We start from the raw sequence: 25,197 nt of genomic DNA, 5'->3' as shown, positions 1-25,197 counted from the left end.
TAGACATATTTACATAAATATGTATAAGATGTTCTTTACAAATAAACACAAATCTTCACTAAGAGAAACATTTTATACACCTGCAGTTTCATGCTTTCAATAAATGCTCAGCATCAAAATCAACCATACATCAGATTCACAAAGTAACTTTGTGAAAAGGTTAAAAGGTTTGAGTAAATGTCACAGTCTAGTAGCGTAAGTGGCCATAGTAGCAAGTAGTAGCAGCTGTAGATCTGCAAATCATATTTTACATGTGCACTGGTCTTTGAGCCCTAAATGTCACATTTTTTCACAGGGGATTTAGCCAAGCAAATAGGATTTCCATGACACAACTGTCAGTCTCTTTTTGTAAGAAACCTGTTTTTACATGAGCAGCATGAGGACGTGTATTGTCCTGTTGAAATGTTGTCACATCTGGATGAGTAGACAGGAGGAAATCAGACTGAGATATGTGGCCTTGATCAGTGAAGCACTATGTAGCTAGGTTGCCATTAATCACTAAAAGTGGAACTCTGTAGTGACTTTGCTGTTTTTAGTGACATCTGTGCACTAGATACACCATCACACTTAAAGCTCCCCAGTGATCTTGGTGGCCTAATGTTGTTTTTTTGTCGGGATACTAATAACTGGCTCTATACTGGATATGATCAGTGATTGTGTCGACTAAATGCAGCCCACTGCTTATCAGTTGCACAAAGACATTGTTTTCTTGATAGGTGGCACACCTGTCTTTCTTGACTCCATTACTAATTTCAAATGCTATTGTAAAAATCAAAGTCACACAGTGGTGTCAATCATAAATGATTGATGACAATTACGATAAAAAACATATAAACAAAAGCCCAAATCCCTATACTTTTTATATAAAAACATATATATCTAGAGTGATAAGGTTGTTTCGATGTTCAGTATATAATTTCTGAGGTGCCGTTTCTTGTGTTTGATGAATAATAACCTCAACAATGTTGGTCAAGACAAGGGTAAAGCAGAGGCAAATAAACATTTTGCCATCACATTTCACTAATTTGTATGGTGTAAGGCAACAATGCTGATATATCCTCATATGAAGAGGTTTGAGTGAGGAGCTGCATCATCCTGCACTGGCTGCAAAGGAACAAGTAAGCATTAATTCCACACTGAGATGTAGATGCTGTGTTGCTTCTTTTTACTTGTTAGTATGGATTAACCATTACTTGTATCTGTATTCTGTTGTTGAATTTTATAATTCTGCTTCAAAAGTCTTTTCAAAACCCAGAATTGCTGGGAACAATGTTTTTGCAGTATTCTGGTATTTTTTAAATTATATGACAGACAAATGAGTAATTTATTAAATCTTAATTTAAATGTATTTTTGTATCATTGCAACATTCATCACACAGGAAAAAGTGAAACTTTAGATGTGGGAAGGTCATAAATTATTTCTCTTATAAATTACTGTATTACAAAGAACATATGTCTGCAATAAAGCACTATAACTGATAGAATGGCTAATAGTAAAGTAAACTAGTGCCTGCTTTTCACAAAAATAATTAACTTGGGGGTTAAATTAATAAAGGACCATTCCAGAATGACTAGCTGTAAATAGTTCTAGCATCATTGATGTTGGAACTCATTAATACCGATCACATTATGTCCTGCAAAGTGATTTTGCTGTACAGGACATACCCAGCATAATCAAATCCCCTATTGCTCCCTGGAGACTTTACACTGTGCTAATAATAGCTTTAGTGCCCTGGGTACAAGCAGGGGTTAGTCAGTCGACAAACTCATTTTGTCATAGATAGTAGATATCTTTATAAGATGACATACTTAGTGTGTCTCTATTTCACAGGAATGCATAAGGCATTTGTGTTTATGTGCAACCTATTATTTTTAGTCCAACAGTTATCTTCACTTATACTCTCTGTCATCAGTCTCAAAGCATTAAAAGTGACATTTATTAATGGTAATTTAATAACACATTACTACTTTTAGAAGGAAGAAGTTCATATGTGGACTAGTCCCTTTAACAATATTAATTATGCTTATTTATGAATTTCAGTAAGTACTACAAAATTATCTGTTCTTAAAATTAAAATAACTACATCAATTGTAACCGTGTAAAATTAAAAAACTTCTAAAATGACATAAACTGATTTATTGTGGATATGATTAAAGATTTCCATGAGTGTACATTATATATGAGATTAAATTATCTTTCAATGTTACAATATCATCTTTTGTCCAGATTATTTCTGACTTTTACAGTATGTATCAACTTTCTTCTACAGCCTTATTTCATATTAAGTGTGCCATACAACACTATTTCTGAGCCCCAAACCATACAGTATGTCACTGTGCAGAAAGCGTATTTTCATACAGCTCACAATAAAGTATCATATTTATGTGGGTATTGCCCTGGGGTAAATTAAAACAAATAACTTAAATTACAGGTGAACTATTTTGTAATACATGTGTTGTAAAGCACTAGCTCATTCAAATCATACAAAATAACAATGCAAATTACATAGGGTATTATTTGTATTGTGTTATTTAAAATGCATATACAGTTACAACAGGTAGGATTAGAAATGTTGTATTCTGATCATTATAATGGCACATTCATGTTAAGTGAAGCCTATTTCCTATGGAAATGTACATTTCTGTTTTTAATAATTACATATTCTAGGTAATTGAATAAAATTGTTACAGAGATGGATAGTCTAATTAACAGAAATCCGCTACATTCCATTTCCCAATCATAATAACCCATACATTATATGCAAGAGTGTAAAGTGCTTTGAGAGGATGATGTGACAGTTCAATAGAAAATTGCATTGTCTATGTTGCAGTTTCCTGAGTAAATGCTGGATACAAAGCATTTTTTTTTGGCATGAGTGTTTTAGCTTTTTGAGTGGTTTCCCTGGTCTACCCATGGTTATCAGTGGAAAGATCATATGATGCTTTTGGGAGAGTTGTTGGATGGCAACCATAGACAAATCTGGTTTATCACACACACCTGCATCCTGAATGATATCTATGCAAATCTATCAATCTATCATCTCTAAACTTCCACAATTGTTATAAATTAAAGTGAAAGTTATTATGTTATATTTTGGATCTTCATTAAAATATGTTTCTGCCAAATGTTGCAGAAAAAGTGATTTGAATGTAAATTGACCAGCAAAGATGAGAAAAATACAAATCTACAAATACACAGATGCATATGAATGTTTAGCTATGGTTATTAAATTGAAAACAATATTCCAAATAGAGTTATAGTTTGAATTTTATATCACAGATAAGTGATCATCTTCACTTGTACTTTTAGTAACCATTAAAATCTAAAACAGTACCACAGTTTCAACTTAGCCCATCATTGTTTTTTTCCCCAAGAGCAAGCTGGATCTGTTGTTACAGAGAGGTGGAAAAAACACTTTTAAACAAATAAAAATTATATGAGAAAACCACAGGGAGTTTATGACTAATGGGTCACCCTTCCTCCAGGCTAGCTAGGAACATAATAAATTGGTTAGATCTTAAATCAGTGTGCAGTGTGTTATTGAAATATCCCTTTTGTATCTGGATTCTTTGCCAGGAATTGTTGAACATGCTTTTTGTTAAATTTTTGTTTTGTCCAAGCTCCAAATCAGCCTAATCTGAGGCTTTTTAAGGTAACATATCAAATATGTATGTGTTGCAATCTGAAGATGCTTATTTGTATTAGAATAAAATATATTGATATTATTCAGGGCTACATTTCACTGCTCCAAATTAAATAACATTACAATCCAAAATACTACATACACACTGATAGAAATGGATAAGTATTTTAAAGCAAGGAACAAACTCTGAACCAGCACCTTTTCAGCAATTTTTCTAATGAGGGGAAAGCGATTAAAAACATAGCGGTAGTGATCTTTCTCACTTTTAGTTTGAAGATGTTGAATCTTAAATGGAAAACGTATAAACAATTATGATGATGTTTATTCGTTTGTAAAACCCTCTAGGCTCATATAACTCATGACAGATCATTTAGAATGCAGATTAGTTGGTTCTCGTTTTCTGCTCTGCGGGAAGCAGTGGCTGTGGAAAAACCAGTGAATTTTCTTGGACACAATAACGTAGGGATTCCCAGCTGCAGGCCTCAGGGTTTGGAATACAACAGGTTTTCTATGTCTCTCCACTTTTTCAACAGCATAAGGCTATGAATAAATATTATATGGATAAATTGGTCCTGATAAGCCTTAACAGGATTAACTTAACCCTTCTCTCAGGTGTAGTAATTAAGTAAATATAGAAAACCTGTTAGATTCCTGATCATGAAGACTGGAGCAGGGAAAGAGCCTGGTCTAAAGGGACGAGAGTAATTAGATACTGATGGATTATTTATAAACTCACTTACAAGTGCTAACACTATTCTCTAAGGAAATATTTCAATTCCTTTTCTGATGGGTTCTCATTTCTGGTGAGATAAGAATACATATTAATTTACAAAATGGAACTCTGTAGATATTTTTTGTTTTACTTTTCTTCCCTCATATAACTTATTTGCATTACTTTTGATCAAATTAGATTTTCTTCAATTAAACATTCCATTTAAGCAAGTTCTTCTTCATCATCTTCTCCTTCTACTACTCATTATTAAATAAAGGTGCATTTTCAACAGATAAAAATATTATTTGAAAGGTAAAAGAAAGGAGAAACAAACACAGGTGGCTAATGAGTACATCATGTGGTCCTGTGAGGATGTGGAAATTAAGACGTATGCACTAAATGACAGATAGAGGCACATCAGACATTTCACATTTATCTATCAAGATAATAGGATTTGTTTTGCCAAGGAGACAAGATGGCTCATTAGCATATATTCTGCATGAGTTATGCTTGGCGGTAATGTGTGCCAATCTAAATAGGACATCTGTTGTATGTTTATTGCACAGGTTTCATGAAAGGCCTTTGATCATTTTTTCTTGAAAATTGCTAAATAATGTCTTCAGGAGAAAAATGTAATTGACACTAATTTAATCATCTGTTTTTGGCAGGTATCCAATTTACTTTACCATATTTGAAAGTTTCACATTAAGGAGACTTGTGAACAGTATGTTTATGGACTTTTTAATACTCTTCATTTAAAAATGAAAAAAAAAAATAGAATTGGCAAAACATGTCTTTTGTATACCCTCCAATTTGGAACTGACAACTGTAGATCTTTCCAGTTCATAATGATGAACCTTGTTCTACCATAATTTGGTGAAGGACGTTACAGCCTTGGTTTGAATTATGCATTGTCATGAAATCTGGCATGTTTCATAAAGCTTTTATTTTCATAATATAAGATTGAGATCACCATCTCTAAATGGGAATTGAAAGCTCACAGGTGTCCAGCATAGCAAAGTACAACAAGAAGCTGAGACAGCCCTTTACCCCATCTCAACCACACTCAAACCTGATCGTGTGCTCACATATATGGCATGCTTGTTGCAGTGGTAACCTACCTTTTGCGCATAGCGTCATCTGAAAACAGATGATGTAGAGTATATGGAATACAGAGCTTAAATAAATCGCACTGTGCACACTCAGATTTGACAGATTACAATATAACATTCAGATAAATTAAAGCTTTGGTTATTTGCTGTACTATCCCATGTATGGTTGCACTGTTTTGTGAACTTCAATACATACAGTACACAAGAATATACTGTTAGCACAAGAAAAGGCAATGGTGAGATCAGCCCATTTCAGCTCAATGTTGTCATCATCCTATCACTGCTTCAAGCCTAGACATGAAAACTCCCAGCATTTCTGCCTTCACAGTGTGTTCCAGTCATTCATTCCACACAATGATAATTCTCTATTTTAAAAAAATACCATGGAGACCAGAAGTGTATGCATTAGTCTAGACGTGGTCTTAATAGAGCATTGTACAGTTTCAGCACAACTTCTCTTCACTTATGCAGTTTTTGCAATCTATCCAAATATTGTTTACACCTTACATCTGTGTATTACCTAGATACTTAGAGATATGGCTCTAATACAACTCCAAAGTGCTTTTCTCTTTGAGCACTCTTAAGCATTTTTTAATTCTGTCACACCTATGGTATGGTTATGCTTTATATTTGTCATAACTTCATAGTTATTTTGCTATATATCTTTCCACATATTAATATTATCTGAATCATTTTGTTTTGTTCGAACTGCATTGTTGTCTACTATTCACCTTTAGTTTTTATATTGTTTGTACCAATATACTGTTGATACCTTTATCTATTGTAGGTCATTGCAATACCCTGGAGAAAGAACAGCAATCCAAGCAACAAAATCTGTGGGACATCTCTTTGTGTGATGTCCATCTCCAGCACTTCACTTTATATTTGACTCTTTATTTTACTGCATCTTACCTGGAAACACATCTAAAGCCAAATCCAAATCTAAACACAGCATATTATGTGTTAAATAAAACTGTTAATTCCTATAAATGTAAATTTAAGAATTTATCATTCATCAGAAGCCATGACAGGGTTTAATCTATCCATAATTTTTTCTATGTATCCTGGAAAAGAACACTACTTTTAAGAGTAGTACAGATCAAAATACTATAACACCTTTTTTTGAAAGCTCAAGGTACATTTTCTATGGTTTGTATTGTATATGAGAATATATTGTATCCATTATTTTCAAAGACTATCTTCTATAATCCATCCCTCCATTCTCTAACCACTTTGTCCAATACAGGGTCATGGGGGAGCCAGAGCTTAAATCAGCAGCAAATGGGCACAAAACAGTAAAAACAGTTTCAATTAAAACTACATTTAAAGAACATTTAGAAAACACTGAAGCTCTGCACAATGTAATAGGTGATATGATACTGTACACAGATACCCTGAAACTGATACTTCAGTAAGATGTTGTGCTAGAAGGTACCAATGACATTTTATAATTGTTTTAAAAACAGTTATTGATGTTAAAAAAGCCATGAATTAAGTATAAATGCTAAATGTCTGACTTCATAATCATGTAATTAATGAAGTTCACTCACTACCAAGTTATTAACATTCTGTCAATGTCCTTAGATGTTGTAAGAGATTCATACATAAATTTATTGCCTCTATAATGAAGGTCTACCAATATTTCCGAACAAAATTTACTTTGCAACCTTTGATAGGAAGGAAGAAATATAATTGTTTATATTAAGTTGTGCCATTGATATAAAAATATATGCCAGTGGTATGGAGGGGGGCAATAAACAGCAAGACTTTTATGCCTTAATCTGCAAATTAATGACACCTTAAACATGTCAAATGTCTGAAAGCTTTCAAATACATTAGTGAGAGATACACTATTACTTCAGTCAATGCTAATTCTCCTTTAAGGTGTAGTGGAGCTCACACTGTCTGAAGATAAATGGCACTAGCAAGTGAGCATGTCAGAGGACATTTACAGGTCTTCATTTTCTCAGTACAGTATAGGAATAGCAACTATAAGGTTGTAAATAGTTGTACAGCAAAGAAATTTTAAATATATGGCTATTCCAAATTAAAAAGAGGTAGGTAACATAAGAAGATTAAGAGTGTAAAATGTTATATTATTTGTTTGTTTATATTTTCTCAGACACTTTCTTTTTATAAGGAAAACAAAACAACATTCAACAGTGCTGGGAGTAGCCACCCTTTTCCAGTGAATTGCAACTGTAGACTGTAAGAAAATAAGACTGGTTACAGGTGAGAGGAGGCTATTTGACCCAATTAGCAAATTTGGTTGCTGGTAGCCAATTAATTTGAGGATCTTATCCTGCCAGTATCTTATTCTATGATTATGTTGTTTCAATAATGCATGTTTCACCTCTGAATTTATAGGGTTAACTGTAAATTAAACTGAAAAATCAGTTCCTCTAATAGTCCTCACTATTCAAGACTAAAGAAATTTAGTTATTTTATCTTGTATGAATAAGATATTCCTTTTGAATCAAGAAATATCTCTGGTTTCTCTTCTCTGGACTGATTATTGAAGAATTGAGCAACAACAACATAATTTTTGACATACTGACTAAAATAGTACAGAATTGTTTTAATAAGTAGATATTAACAGTACATTGTATACATTCAATTTGAAAATATCCCATTATTAAAATTATGTGCTTTACTCTATATATTCTAAGATTTCATTTACCATTTCATGGCCCACAATAATCTAAATTATGTGCCGACAGACAATTGAATGTCTTTCACAAGAGTATTTTCTTCAATTTGGAATAGCAATGGTTTAATGTATGTAGTTTTGCTCTGCCTTAGGCAGGATTCAATCACAATTGCTCTCAGGGTTAAGAGCATACCCACTCTCCCACACCCTAACTGGCTATGAGAGAATACTGCACAGTACCAGTGACAAGTGCGGCTCTGGTCTGTCCCTGCTGCAATTTGATCACAATTACGATTGGGCCCAAAGCCACACAGCACCACTCCCTAGAGAGCAATGAGCTTCACTGTGCCAAGAGATCAGGTCTTCTACCATGGGAAAATTCTGCACAGTAGGAATGACAACTGCAGCTCTACTCCATCCCTGCTGGAATTCGATCACAGTTATTAGTGGGCCCAGAGCCACACATCACCACTCTCTAGAGAGCGGCAAATTCCTCTGCGTCACAAGACCGGGTCTTCTGTTGTGCCAGAATTCTACAATGAGGTTTCAAGAATAATAAGGTAATGCAATTTTTGAACCCTGTTCAATACACTATACTGTCTAATAAAATACACACAATACCTTTATTGTCTACTCTTAGTATTCTAAAAAATAATCCTTTAAGAATAAGTGTATCAAAAATCTTCTGCAAACACACCATATGTTCTGTTCTGTGTGCCCATTATTATTTTGTTTGTTCAAAGAACTCTAAGACATGAGTGAACCAAGTGCTGCCTTTTCTAATACTGTGTTGAATACACCCATGGATCTTATTTCCATTAATATGATCTTCTATTTGAGTTTAACCTTATATCCTTACAGATACTTATTGGTCAGACTTACAGACTTATTGGTCTATTTTTTGGTTCAGGGTTGTTACAATTTCAATGAATGGGCATTACATTGGAGACTAAAAGAGATGTCGTTGTATTAAACAAATATCTTGTTTCCCTAAGTAGAATGTTAATAATACTATCCGCCACTTCTAAGCTCATACCATTTAATATAGAACTTTGCCCCTTTACGTATGATGTTGATTTGTCCTGATTGTCCTAAATTTTCATTTAATATATCAGCGGTGCAGTGGTTAGCATTGCTGCCTTGCAGCACTGCAGCCCTGGGTCCAATTTTGGACCTGAGGTGCTTTCCGCACGGAGTTTGTACTGTTCTCTCCATGTTCACATGGGTATCTCCTGGGTGCTATGGTTTCCTCTCTCAGTTCAAACACATACTGGTACAGTAAGTTAATTGTCTTCTGGGATAATTGGTCCTGGTGTTAGTGTGTGCATATCTGTGTCTGTGTGTGTCCAGACTGGCATTCTGTCTAGGGTGTATCCTGTCTTGCACTCATTGCCTGCTAGGATGGGCTCTGGCTCCCCTGAAACCTATCTCAGCAGGCAACTAAGAAGCAATTTGAAAAAGAATGGATAGATATCAGCCATATTCTTTCCATGGAACAAGTAATAGGTTTATTCCATGCTGAAAAAAAGAAGAAAGAGAACACAACGTTTCGGCCGTGGAGCCTTCTTCAGGTGTGTCTTTCCATTGCTGAGATGTTTTCAGTTATTATGTTGGAAACATTTTATTTCATCCTTTATTGTTCTTCTGTTGTTGTAAAACTAATTCTTAAAGGCTTCATACTGAATGTGTTAGTAAATCCACAATGATAAATTCCTGGAAGAAACTTTAATTTTGGAAAATTAGCCCAACAATTAGTTCAATGATTGCATTATGGTCTGGTTGAAATGGAAAGGTTCATGGATTAGAAGGACTGGGGTAAACTTCATCTGGAGTTTAGAATTTTGTAAATGCCCCTATTTTTCCCTGTATTTTTATAATCACATCAAGATGAAACATTTTCACTTAGAAAAATGTAAGATAATTTAGCTATCCACTTAAAAATTATTTTGTGAGAAAGAGAACCACTAAGTTATGAGACTTTTAGCTTCATTATTCACCAGTTAAGTTTACAGTTTTGTTAGGTCCATTCAATTCTTATATTTTGCTAAATTATGTTTTTTGTTGTTTTATTAGCTGTAAGAATGAGAAAAAGATCAAAAGAAAAAAAATGTAGATTTTGTAATATGTAATGATTTATGCTTTTTAAAACACACAACTCTTGCTTGTTCTTCATAGTCCTGTTTCGGTTTTTGGTTTACATGTCTCTGAATCTCAGTACACCATTGCTGGGATTAAACTCATCAAACAAAATACAATACTATTAACTGAAGTTTTACCTATTTTCAGTAGAGAAAATAAAAAAACAGATTGACATCCAGATTGACATCCAGAAAGAAGAGAAGAAATTGATTTCCATTTCTCAGAAGTGCAGGCTTGTCTACCAAATTAAATGAATATGACAGATTCTGGGAAATTAAGACACATCAGCTTGTCAGTGGTAATGCTCACATGGCAAAATGTCTCCGGAGAATGACATGAAATGTTGCCTTGTCTTCTAGTTACGGTACAAAATAGAACATTATAATAGCATAATACATCTTGATTAGTTTGCTGTCTCAAACAACTTCTTTCAGAAAATGAAGTTTTGATAACACCTCCGAAGAGAGAAGTAGACAGTGAAACATTAAGCCTCATTAATGAACGCCCTTTATTACTCCACATCTAATCAACAGGAACAAACCTTGATGCATACTACTGGACCTATGACTGAAAACTACTTTAATACAGTTTTTATCCTTTAGTGCTACTGTTTCTTGCAAATGTAAAACAAATTATAGTAACTTTTAAATCAGAAAATAAATGATAGCCACGCACAAAAATAATTAACAATAATGAAATGAAATTGATATGTTGTATTTTTATGAAAACAAATATCTTTGGCTCAAGAAACTATTCTCTGACCTTTCTTCGGATGTTACATTGACTTTTTTAAACACTTATTTTTAATTTTATATGTTTCATTTACACATACAGACTTGAAAAATAGGGACTTCTAAGACTGAATATTATCCTAATAGCTTAATAATGAGTAATTAAGGGGAAAATATATCAATTGACTCAAATTCTCTTTGTACTTAAGTTAACTAAAGACAACTTTATGTATGTAACTCATTCCTTCTACCACAGATATAAACTGAATTAAATTGCCTTCGGCATATCATAAACTGAAGTACAAATAAGTAACTGCATGAGTATGCGTAGGCTGCAAATGGAACATGTACAGGTTTATTCCATATTGAATAGAAAAAAAGATGCAGCATTTCAACTATGGTCTCTTTCAGGTGTGACAAACATTGTGTCTCTTTTCTTCTCCACGTGGAATGAACCTTTACATGTTCTATATTATAAATGGTGTTGGCCTAGGACTGTACAAACCAAAATATAAACATCCGCACACTTTGACTTTTTTACAGGCGCTCATGAAATTTAAATCAAACTCTGAAGAAAAAAAACCCACACTGCCATATGTGAAACTCACAATTTATTGTGGAAAGATTAAAAAGCTAATGCCTATAACTGGATAAACATTACTTCTTTGAAATTGTTCATTGTTTCAAACTACCTCCCAAAGGATATCATTAGTTTCACAAAGAGATTGGAAATACAGTGGGGGTTAATTATTTTTTATAAAACAAGTAAAGGTTAAATTTATTGCATTTTGAGAGAATCATAACAATAGCTTTGACATGAAAATGTCCCCATAAACTACTGAACTGTATGTATCCTTTCTGAAAGGTTAACGTTTATAAAACCAATCTGCAGCACTTAAAACTAACATTTTTCAGTTATGACTATTTTTAGGCTAACTTTTTTTTAAATGGCTGTTTATTTCCTCTGGTACATCTTCCATACACAATCTGTCAAAAAGCCCATCCATTATGTGCTATAAGCAGTTGGGCCAGTGAAGGAAGTCTGCTTCATATCGCATTCAGGTGGAGAAACGGAAAGCCATGACTCCTTAACTAACACTGAGGACACATCAAAAGGATGGCCATATGGTTCAAGTTACTGGCAGAAAAGTACTCTGCTTTAGCAATGAAATGGGATGAGCAAAAAAACACAGATACCTCAATTTACCATCACTGTTCCTCTTTTTAAAGTGGATTGGAAACACAGGGGGATAAATTCAGGAATGATCATGATAGCCATCATTATCCATTATTGTTATATTCATTGCTTTGGTCAATTCGTAACTCTGATCACTGGATTAGTAATATTTTGGCATCCCTGAGCTCACAATCATTTCCTTTTTAAAAATATCTATAAGACACTGATGAGGAAATTGTTCCATATGTCTGACTACACTTCAAACAGTCCTCATTTCTTTTAGGAAAGCTGAAGAGTTAAGGATGATGTTTGTTGTCACAGAGTATAAATTAAGCATGTAAGCTTTTCTAAAAAGATACATGATACAAATTATTACATTTTCTTTTTAACCCTTTTTCTTAACAATGTAGAAAAATGACAAATATGGTATTGATAGCAAAGCAGAGTTTTAATATACAGTAGTACACAGAAGACGAAAAGTGGAAACAAATCTTCCATTGCCAACAAGGCAGTCAAAATTCCAATACTCAAAGAATACTCATTTGTCTGGTGGTAAAAAATCCCTTTAGTATAAAATGTTCAACACAACAGATTTTCTTAATTGAGCTAATATAGCAGTAAAATGATTACATTGGAAGTACTATATACTATCTCCAACTGTCCAGGTTTCTTAGAAAAAAGACAGATATATAGAACTTGCACAATGTTTTAAAGCAATTCATTAGCACTCTTCAACATTTTTTAGAAGATAAGGTTATCTGCTGAAGAATAGCAGGAAATTAATTAATATGCGTCAGTCACTCAACCATTCAATGGAGTACAAACAGAAATCCTTTTTTTTCCCATGATGTATTATTTTTATGGTCCTGACACTACACAGGCATTTTCTGCTAAATTGTATCTGCTTCCAGATTTCTGTAACCTGTTTCAAGTAAAGAGCATTATTATTATTGAAAAAGGTTCTGCATGGGAAAACATAAAATAATACACTGGCTTATATTAATTAGCTCCAGGCTACCCCACCTTTCAGAGGACTATACTATGGTTTATGAAAAGGTGAAAAAGGTTTCTAAATTGGCTCATGATTTTCAACATGCATGTAATGTGAGACAGACCATGGTTTTAATTAAGAGGTCACAAGTTTAATTCGGTTTTCTTCACAGCTGGTTTGATTTTTTGTTAAATGCATGAAAGTGTTTTTCCCGTATTCTACTGATAAGACCCACAGTAAAAAAAAAAGTATTTTCTATGAGCCTTTGAACTCTATATTAGGAACACAAAGCGTATAAAAAAAGAAAACAGATGAATGGAAATTCTGGTACCAGCAACACAACCTCGTCACTTTTGTATAACCTATATTTAATGTTTCTGACAATTTTTCTCATTGCACCAACTACAGTATAATTATAAAATCAGCATTTTATAATTTCTAATTGAATTGTGTTCCAGTGAAGCAATATCGCTTTTTCATTTTACCAAGTATGCTAACCATTTATATTGAATTATTCCCATTATCCTTAATTTGATTTTTTGTCTCAAAATGTGTACAAGGCCATCTTTAATTAAGTTAAATCATGAGTAAAGTATACTAGTACACTCCAAGGGCAGTTTCACAATCCCTTATTAGCAAGAGCCGTAGTCTTAATGACATAAATTAGCATTAAGTAGTTCAATCTTAGCGACAGTGAAACCATAGGCCAAATTGTGAACACAATAACATCTAGTCCTGCAAGAATATTTATCTTAAGGAAAAATAACTTGGAAAAGCATTCAGGAAAGAACAAGCCTGATACAAACCATGTTAGTCCAAAGTGTATTTCTATTCTTCAGACATTGAGGTTTGTTTATAGTAAATTATGTGGATATGTTTACTGTACAAGAGCATTTTTTTAATGGCTCTGATTGTAAGACAACAAAAGGATGGCATGGTGGAGCAGTGGTTCATATTGCTGCCTCACAACACTGGGACCCTGGGTTCAATAATTGGGGTGCTATCTGCATGGGTTTTCCTATGTTAATGTGTGTTTTCTCTGGGTACTCCGGTTTCTTTTCATAGTCCAAATACATATTGGAAGGTTAATTGTCTTCTATAAAATTGGCCGTGGTGTGAGTGAGTGTGTGTCCTTCTAGGGTGTATCCTGCCTTGTGCCCATTGCTTGCCTGGTTAATTAGACATTGGAAATGGATTATGGATTTAATCTCTCATATGCTGTATCCATAATATTACCAAATATTATTTTGCATACTTACAGTATATCCAATTTACAGTATAGAAAAAATACAAGTTGGCTTTTCTAGAACTGGACCTCATCAGGTTTCTATGCTTTCTACAGTGACCTTTCCAAGGTCAACCATTTACTGTACTTTGCTGTGTGGATATTTAAACTTGATCTGCACCGATTTATTTAGGAAACATTAGTTCTTATTCTTTGATTGGATTGCACAAATCAATTACCATTAAGTTTACTGTAGTTATTCAAGCACCTTCATGTGTACCAGTTAAAATAATTTTAAAAAAGCTAATAAACAATTAAGTTTAATTTGGCCATGAGCCTTTACATTTGTTCCATCTCTGAAATGCTGTGCATTAATGACTTCCTCACTGTAATGAAAATGAATTATTAGCCCATTTCAAGAATTTCTTACAATAGATCATTTTAAAAGTTCTTGTGACCAAAGGTGGCATTTGCATGCTTTAATTGTAATGCTATTCATTACATTTTTTATTGATAACCTTTACTAGCTGTATATTATAGGCAAACTAAATAACAGACCAAGCTGCCATTCTGAATTGAAGGGGCCCATACATCATGTTGCTCTGTGGTTTGTAATGCGGTCATTTTTTTACAGATTATATTGAGAATATCAGGAGTTACTATACTATACAATATATACACATAATACTTATGATACCAATGCAACTCGGTAGCAATAATTCTAACTTTACTCAAGTAAGAAAAAAATAACCCAAATTTCTCTTTTTTTTTCTCAATGCTCTCTCTTTATATTAAAGTGCGATGTATCATGGAAAATATCAACACAATGATGTGTAAACTGCTCAGAAGGCTAGTTGTTTAAGGGGATAATATACATCTGCATTCTGTTATTAAACAGCTTACTTGCGGTATATTTAACTGGTTCTGTTTTGCATTATTCTCTGTAATTCTTTCCACTTAGAATATAGTTTCTCATGCAAAATCACTATTCCATTAGAGACATATTTTTGTGTAGCATTCTGTAAGCTGATTGGCAGGAATAATGACACTGACTGGTGTAATATAAAGCTTTAAACTCTATTAGAGAAAATAAAAATCCAATATCACTATTTCATTTTTATTCTTTCATATTTTAGATTAGCTATTTTTTTTCAAATATGTGCAACCCTGATGTCATCTTTTACTGTTTGATAATAATACTTTCAGATAGTGAACTTTTTTCGATGTTTTGAAGATTCATCGGTGCTAAAATCACTAAGGTAAAGTGAGGACTCTGGCTTTAAAAACATACACACTGTATGTTTACATTCAAAACATATTTGTCTACAACACATTTGTAAACAAAGTGAACTGATCATATCTGGTTTATTGAAATCTCTAAAATTTCAAAATCATCTAATATCTTTGACCATTCAAGAAGGACAATTTTTAGCTTTGCACAAAAAAGAAACCAAAATGCAGCATTTAAGGTGGCAAACAAAATACCAATATGTGTATGAAATCTGATGTTTAACTATTTTGAGATTTAGAAATGTGTATGTTTTAGATAGATTCAAATACAATAATACTTTCTAATCTTTACCTGTATGTGTAAAAACAAAATAAAGCATGATATACTGAGAGACTGTAAAAATATTATGAGTTGGCACTCTTGGTCAATATGTTAATATGTACAATAATTCAGGACTCATTTCATTTAACTGTTTATATCTATCCCTCCAGAGCCATTCCCAGCAATCAATGCGTACAAGACTGGATACAGTCTGAACAGGACATCAGTCCATCGAAAGGCACACAGACACACACATGGGCACAATCACAGTAGGGACAATTATCCCAGAAGTCTGTTAACCTACCTGTATGTTTTTGGACAGTGGTAGGAAACCTGGCGAAAAAACATTCAAAACATAGAGAGAACATACAGACTTCACACAGATAGCAGCCCAGGTCCAGAATTGAAACCAGAGCACCCGCAGTTTGAGCAACCACTGCACCACCATACCACCCTAATTTTTTAATTATTGTTTATTTTTGGTGGCATAAATGTCTGAAAATGTTCTGTTAGTGCAATAAAAATGTTTATTTTTCTCATGTTTCACCAAATATACTTACAGAAAACTACATTTGAGCAGCTTGATTGACATTTGAGATGGGTCTTGATTGATTGATTCCATTCTTCAGAAAAAAAAAATTATGCACAAATTTGAAGCTCAAATGATTCCAAAACAAACTATTTGATCACTATTGGATCTCATTAATACTTTGGCAGTTTAGATGGAGTTTATGTCAACATACTGTATTTATCAGCCTATATCAGAAGAGATTGCAATGGAAAAAAAAAGCTAAGCAAGTTATTGCAATAACCAAGTTTTAGATCATGGCTTACTGTTAAGCTTCTAATTCAAATAAAATGAAAGTATTAATGTAAATGTTAACAGGCTTCAGCTTTGAATTTAGAATAATATCGTACCAGCCAAAAAAAGGAAGAAAAGGGAAAGGTTATTTTTTAATAATAAAAATTCCAAAGATGCTTTGGGGTTAACCGCAGAATTGGTTAGAATACAAAAGCTGAAGTGTAAAGAGACAATAATCTCTTGATTTCAGTCACATTGATATGCACTGGAATGAAATGAAGGATATGGTTTTATCCTGGCAAGATACAAGCAGGGCTAAAATAATAATGCAAAACCAAACAGTACACTCTAAAGTACTGTATATTTATGCTAGTGCACCTCAGATATGGACATTTATGCTGTATCCATTCAATTTTAAATATGTACTATTTAGTTTCAGAATGGTGAGATTGATTTTAATTAAACATACATTTCAGACAGGAATAGATAAAAAAACAACAGCAGTACATTTGAAGATTGTTGTGTCTATTGAAGGACAATCAGAAAACTGCTCTATTGAACACAACAAGCACAATTAGACAAAGGCTAATAGCCAAAAAATAGACAAAGTTATTGCCTCTTCATTTTTTGTTTAGTTCTTCAGAAATATGTACATTTATAACAATGACTATTGTTGAATATTCAGAGATCACTGTGTATTATCTATCGAACTGCTACAGTTCAGTTTGATCAGTATAGCCCTACATTGGTGATGCATTGACAGCTGTGAATTCTGAAATTCGAATTGCATGGACAATTCTGAGAAGACACCATCCTAGAACACAGACAATGAAGTGGAAGTGGTTCTTTAGTTGGTATATATGTAACATTGAGTCTTCATAGAGTATTAAAAAAAGAAAAAAACTTTTTTTAAATATCTAATAGTTATTAACAAAAGCATAACAGACAACATGAGGTGCAAAACTAACATGTAGGCAGAAATCTTTCTAATGTTGTTTGACAAGCTGTAATTGGCCATGAATGCAGCATCTGTCTATGCATTTATCAATACAAATATCAACATACAAAACTTGTACAGAACTGGATATTTCAATGATGTAGTTCTGAAAGCAATGGAAAGAGGAAACAATGTACTGACAAGCATACTGTAAGTAAAAACATCTTTGTGTAAACAGAAACATGTACTGCTTTGCTGGGTTTATTTGAGAATAATTCAGTAAAGCCAAATTATTTTACATGGTCCCACATTGCACTGGTTGCTATTTAGATGTATTTCCTCTACATGAATGTTAATCAAAATTTTGCTTTTTTGAACAATTGCTTAGTATGGCACAAGCATTTTGACAATTCCATCAGCTGCCTTTTAAAGCCTTATGATAGTGCAGAAACAAGTTTCAGACCTGATTACCTTATAGTGCTGGGGAAGCTGCTTTTAAAGTAAAGTAGTTGTATGAAGGGTTATATTATTTAATTAATTAGAAGTTGGAGGATAATGCATTACAGATGTAATACAGTACTTTGCATAGTAACTTAACTACAGACTACACAGATTACTGTAAATTATGAAGTTTCCTAAAAAATATTTTTCCTTCAACTTCTCAAATATAAAACTGTCTGTCACAATAGCGCTCCAGCCTCTGAATCTTGGCAATTGTGTTTCCTTTAATGGAAACATTGTGACTACAAAGTTTACAAATCTCTGAAATTTAAGACTTATGGTGCCCAACAAGATAGATAAGCAAGCAATTCAATATTAATACTGGTTAGAGATCCATATTAATGAAACAATGAAATATTTCTTTCTTTCAATTTAGTTTTCATCAATCAATATATGCATTGATCAGTATCAACAGCAAATCAGTATTTATATTGGTTTATCATCAGTTACAATGGTGAAATACAGATTAAAAGCATGTGTTTCTGTATTTTTGTTTCCCAAAAGTCAGATTCTATCAAAAGACTAAAAGACATGTAGTACGTATTGTACTATACAGCCAAATGCTTTCAAGGTATTTAAATTAGATTTGAAGTTTATGTTACACTGACACATTTTCATTGAACTACATTACGTTTTTTAGTACACAAATACAACAATCGCATACAAAGTCTGATTATACAGTAGATATGTATATTTTAAGTTACTAGAAACAAAGAAAGTAGAGACACTCTATGTGACCTATGTGGTTAACAGCAAGTGTTCCTTTACTGCTATTTGTTTCTCATAGAAATTACAAATGGTTCTTGGATAAGTGCTGTATGACAAATGACAATCCAAAAATATGACAAAACATAAGGCTGCTTAACTCCACAGTAATTTAGTAAATCACTCACTGCTCACTACTAAAAGCTAAAAAAATTGTCTCAACACCAGTTGCTACTTATTAAAAGGGCCTGAATTACTAAATGGTGTCAGGGGACTTTATGCTTGAAAAAGATGAGTGTACTCCATTGTTGTATGCTGTCAATAATGTCTTACTAAGGGATATTTTAGCAGCACTAAAAACTGTAGTTGGAGCCAGGGAAATATTATTTTACAGAGAATCAGAAACAAGGATAAACATATATGATTGTGATAAACCAAACTCGAATCTTTTTTAACTCAGTAAGCCTAAACAGAGCCAGAATGCCAGAGCTGCTGTACAAGCATATCAGGGTATCATAACAAGTAGTCGTCATGTTATTACTACAACAGTTCAAAAACTTATAAAAGTTGTAACATCATCAACCACAGTCATTTAAAAGATTTGTATACTTTTTATTTTTTATACTTTTTATTATTGTTATAAGTTAACAATAAAATAAAGTAAATGAATAAAGAAATCAAACTATTGTAGTTTATTAAAATATGAGAATCATATTCCATTCAGAATGTATTCTTTATTGCAATCAAAGATAATCTGAAAAACTAAATTTACTCGATAGCCCAGAGTGTCAATTTGAGTACAGAGAAACACAATACACAAAAAGAAAATAACACTGAAGAAACATAAATAATGTTTACACTCTTTTGTATACTACTCAAGTGCATTCCATCCAAATGCATTACATTCAACACTGAATTAGTCCTCACACAAATGGAAACTGCCATCACATATTTTCATTCAGTTAATAGATCCAACCAACTTGAACAGCAATGCAGAATTTACAATTACACTTAAACTAGCATACTGTATATAAGAAAAGCAGCAAAAAGCTTCAACACTTGACAGGAACTACAATGACCTAATGGACTGTTTAGGAAATTCCAATACACTACAAATCCAAATTTCCACCTTCACACCTCAGAAATCGTCTATACCACATCAGACTTACAGTATACATTATAACATACTGTACGTATATGCAACCCTTTTACACCAACATATATAGAACTAAGCAGGCAATCCAGTAATTATATTAATGCACTCCATATACAGTACTGTATATGAAGAATATTATTTAAAAACTGAAGTTCAAAACTTTTTTGGATTAGTCATTCAGATAATGTTACATGCAAAGATTGTGTAACGTTTATGCCAATTACACTTTAGCAATCAACTATTTAGGTGTATACTAAATAGATACTGTAAAATGTGTATACTATGTAATAAAATATAAGGATTTAGAAGGATTATATACCAATTTATTTTTCCTATTTTATTGTGATATTTTACATAGTACTGCTTTAATGATTACAAGATGTCTTTCCAGCAATCACCATATAGAACTACATATTTTGTAGGTAAGATAAGCTTTAAAATAAAATTCACACTTTTATTTTTCTCTGCATTGCTGTCATTGCTCTACATGAGAATTCAAATTGATCTGGCAGGACATGTCCAACATGCCCAAGTAGTACCTAAAGTCACAGTGGATGGAATATGAGACTCAGATTAATTCTGTGGATCAGACCAGTAAATACCTAAATATCTGAGCTGTCAAAAATGACATACTGTACACTGTCCTGAACAAGTATGTTTTCACAACTCCAAAACCAGCCATCTCCATCTTGACCTTCTGTTAATTTTGCAACACAACTAACCGCAAACAAATAACCCATGGAAGATGTGGCTACTTCACATACAGGCAGGAAAAATAAATTTACTTTCTTGTAAATGTAATCAAAGAGATGAAAGGAACATTCACATTATAACAAAAATATATGGTATGGCTTGTTTAATCTTAATATATAAAAATTCCATAACATTGTTCCTTTTCCAAAAAAGTTGGAAATTGAGAGAAGTAGAAAGTAAATTTCTACTTCTATCTATTCTATCTATTATTACATTTTGGCAATATAACACTTCAACTGAGTTGAAAAGGATGGGGCTGGAGAATTAACTAACTTAAAGATTAATTAAATATATAAATTGAGGAGTACATTGTGGGATGTGTCTGAGGATTGCAAGAAAAGTATTAAACTAAATATTATATGTAAGTAAATATTTCAAATGTTTGATCTTGATATAAAAAAGACTCATTTCAAACATGTATTGTGGTCTGAAAGCAGGATCACTATCAAGTTAACTTAATGAGTAGCTTGTGTGAAAGCTATAGCTTTTCGTTTGGCAGATATCCCATGGCCATCCATGGCTTTGATAAAGTGGTTGTCATTATGTCAGCAGCTGCAGTGCTAGTTTCACCTGGGACTATTCTTAACATGAAATCCCAGACTCCTGAAATTCTTCTTCTTCAAAGCATTTTTTGCTAAATAATAATGCGAAAAAAATCCCAAATGGCTACAGTATCAAGATAAGTTAGTTTTGACTCATGGTATAAAAATGTGCACCCCCACAATTCTACTAGGTACAGTCACAATGGAAAAAAATAATGGTTTATGCATTGTGCATTGTTCAATGATATTGTTAAATTTAATTTTTATGTCTATAAAGATAGACTAGGCTATACTTTCTTAAATGTTTTTTTTTCTTTATTGTTTGGTGAAATAATCCATTACATATTGGTAACAGCTATCGTCATGATCATATGTACTTAAGCCTTTTTTAATTTAGAAAATATGAAAACCAAAGAAGAGGCTAATTTCTTACTATGTTCAGAAACAACTAAATATTCTTCAAATGCTGCACAAATACAAATACTCATTAAGCTTCATTTTCTATCCAGAACAGATCTTAAGTTATATCTTAAGTATCCAAATGGTGTTTTTTGCATTTGCATTTCCCTCTCTTTCTTTAGATGTACTTTAGATGTACAAACATAATTGTCACAGTTAGATTTAATTGATTACATTATAATACTTATTAAAAACCTCTTCATAAAGCTTTCACACAATGAAAACTTCATGTATTTATATGTAAACCCTAAAAAGACTGATTTATTTTAATCATTATATGCAAAAATAAGTCTTCTTACCTTGATGATTTGTTGTGGAAACTTCTCGGGCTCAGTGGTACAGAATTGTCAGAGACTGCTGAATGTAACTCTTTAAGGCTCCTTAAGGTTATAACATATCATACTGTAGGTCATTGAGAAGCTGACAGCATGAATAAGTAGCATTGCATTCCTGTTCTCTCTTTTGGCTTCAAAATCCAGCCCTCCCATCACACATAAACCACAGTTCCCAAATCACTGATGAATTGCAAGTTCAACGGTGACACTGTCTGAAGATGAGGAGAAAATATATAAAAAAGGTTCTTTTAAGCCACTATTTTAAACTGTGTAGATATACAGTACGAGATTGGGGAGACAGGCGGCTCCAAGTAGAAGCAATCTAGCAGTTGTTTGGTGCTAGCAGTTCTTAAGTGATAGCATCTGACACCAGTCTAACACTCTGTACAGAAACTTGCTACCAAGCACCACTAAGACACTAATCCCGCAAAGCAAATCTGATACCTCTTGCCAAGTGTTTGCCGGCTGAATGTGTGGAAATGTATCTTTCATTAATCAATAAACATGAAAATACTCTTTACATTCCTAAATTAGCTTTGCTGTAGTATGAGAACATTTCTTATTATTCTGTCTTTGAATACATCCTAGAGGTTGGGAGATGGAAGCAGAAGGATCCTCATTTTCACTGTTATTGTACTGCCACAAATTATTTTTACATACAGTATTATACTTGAAGTATTTCAGTACAGTTGGATGATAAAATTTTTCCAATTTCAAAAGACACTGCTCACTTACATCCTGAGAAATGAATGTTCCAGAACGTGGCTTTTTAATGATGGAATATGGTTTTTGGGGTTGTATGATTTTTCACAATATTACTAGGTTAGAAATTGTGCTGTCTGAATTATGTGAGCAGTTTAGATTTAGATATTCAAGACTTTGTTTTTTTTGTCTTGTAAAACAAATTATCTTCAATTCTTAAATAAACGTGCATGCACACATATACACACATACAGTTTGTACATCTGTAAATAATTTAGCATTTTGAAAACACCCTGAAAAAACACAGTGTTGATCCCACAAAGATTCAGAGCAAATAACCAGGAATTTTAATCTTTTAAGTGGAAGTAATCTTTAACTCTTACAATGCCATTAGGAAACTGTGGAATATATATATATTAATTTCTTAAGAATGTTGCTTATATCAGAACTTCTTCCATTAGCATTTTTTCACATCCAAAACTTAACTTTAAGTTTTCAAATGTGAAATAATTATTTTTACTGTAAAGATTACAGGTTTCCTAATTGTTGGACACTAAAGTAGGAAGTAAGGACCTCACTAAGCCTGCTTGCATGAGAATTATGTTTTGAGAATGAAAAATATAACCAGACCAGTAACCAGTGTCATTGCTAAGCCAGTTATAGAACTATTTAGCTAATTATTTTGTGCTTTGTATCATTTGTTTTCCAAAAAAATAAATATAATAATAATAAGCGAATAAAACACATACTTTATCACAGTAGGATAATAATTTAGCTCTTTTTAAAAGTTTAGGTGAGCTTATTTTTAGGAGCTTCATAACTAGGAGTTTCAAAATGTACACAATAGACCAGACATTTACAAAGAAATGTTGCATCTCTATGGTAATTGCTGAATACTCTTCATGACACTGCTATCAGAACCACTGCACAACTTCATTTTTTATTTTGTACACAAAAATATGAAATATATGTTTTCAAACGGTGGCTGGGTTTTGCACAGACTCACTAAATTCCCATCTAATGTTTGCATAAACTAATCCTTCCTTAGAGATAAGTGCACAAGAATACCACAGGAGTAGCAAAATATAGGCCAAAGACTAGAAAATAATTTTCTTTTGGGCTCTTCATACGACTCATCACATGGAGCTGGATTATAGTTTAAATATTGCAACAGATGGGATTTTGCGAGTTAAATCTGAATCTGGCACTTCTCATTTAGATGGAGGATACTGCTGTGTCTTGTGCCAGTTTACAAAATATAATGTAGATGTTGTAAATTATGGTATCTTATATACAGTAGCCCAAGTCTTTTGTGTCTGAATAAGAACCCCCTGCCTTTGAAAACGGGTGGAAAAACTGTTGAATTGAGAGCAGAACAGAGTGTGTGTATTAATTTCTATGAAAAAGCATTATTGAGGCTCCCCTACCTTCATAAGTTAAAAATATACAAAAGACCCCCCCCACCACCACCACCTTAGGCTCCACTCAAACAACCCCATCCATGGTCTGCTGACATGCTCAAAGGTAATGGAAAAGGAGGACATAGACCTCCATTCAGAAAGTCAATGTTTTTAACATGAGATACAATATCCGCTGAAGATAAAATTCTCAATTTGTGCTGCATGATTGTTTTTTTCCCCATCTCATAAAAAGTTCTGCTACAACGAAGGCCCTAAAATGTGTAGATTGTTAAATAACTGTGGATGATAATAATAATAGTGTATATGTGGATTTGTATGCTTCTCAGGGATGTATCTAAGTCAGCCAAAGTTCTTTTTAGAAAATCTGAAAAGCTTAAAGAAAAACACCAACACTTCAGCAGAACTCGGGGAAAGTGGTACACCACTGTCTACAGTTCCTCCTGTCTGCAGCTGCCAATGGTAAATCATGGAAATATGTTCTCTGGCATGTTCCCTCTGCACAGACAATGTCTGGGAGAAGAAACTATTGTGATTAAATTAAATGTGACGTGGAAATAATGACATCACCTACTTAACACTGTTCAGATTTTATTTAGTTATTTATTTAAGACTGGATACAGTTCGTGCTGTAACACAATTCTTAAATCAGAAAAATCCTACAAAATATGACATTCCAGATAACAGCTTTTGCTGTGAAAATTCAGTTCTATATATCATTCTAGGTATTAGGCATTGGGATTGGGAGATCATATAAGAATGCACTGTTTGGAAAAACAAGATACATTATAACAGGGCACCAGAGAGTTATAATCAGATTTCAGATTTGAATGGATTCTGCAGAATGTAGGTTTTGACTGGCAGTGAGCAGGTGTGATCAAAGAAGGAATTGGTCAATCTGAAGTAGTAATCATTTGGAAAATTGGAAGCAGGGAACACGATGTATTGGGAAGA

General features: G+C 33.1%; 1 protein-coding gene across 2 annotated transcripts in view; it reads right to left on the bottom strand.

Annotated features, from left to right (window-relative positions):
• Window positions 1-22,383, bottom strand: part of sema3ab (sema domain, immunoglobulin domain (Ig), short basic domain, secreted, (semaphorin) 3Ab) — a 217,624-nt gene extending 195,241 nt beyond the window's left edge. For both annotated transcript variants that reach the window (XM_015352900.2, XM_006633561.3), the window contains exon 1: window positions 22,088-22,383. The gene's annotated coding sequence lies outside the window, so the exon portion shown is untranslated. The remainder of the gene's footprint in view (window positions 1-22,087) is intronic.
• Window positions 22,384-25,197: the final 2,814 nt, after the last annotated feature.

This window comes from Lepisosteus oculatus, chromosome 7 (assembly GCF_040954835.1).
Source record: "Lepisosteus oculatus isolate fLepOcu1 chromosome 7, fLepOcu1.hap2, whole genome shotgun sequence".
NCBI lineage: Eukaryota > Metazoa > Chordata > Actinopteri > Semionotiformes > Lepisosteidae > Lepisosteus > Lepisosteus oculatus.
Note: the sequence above shows the minus strand (reverse complement) of the source record. Positions and strands in the feature narration are given on the sequence as shown.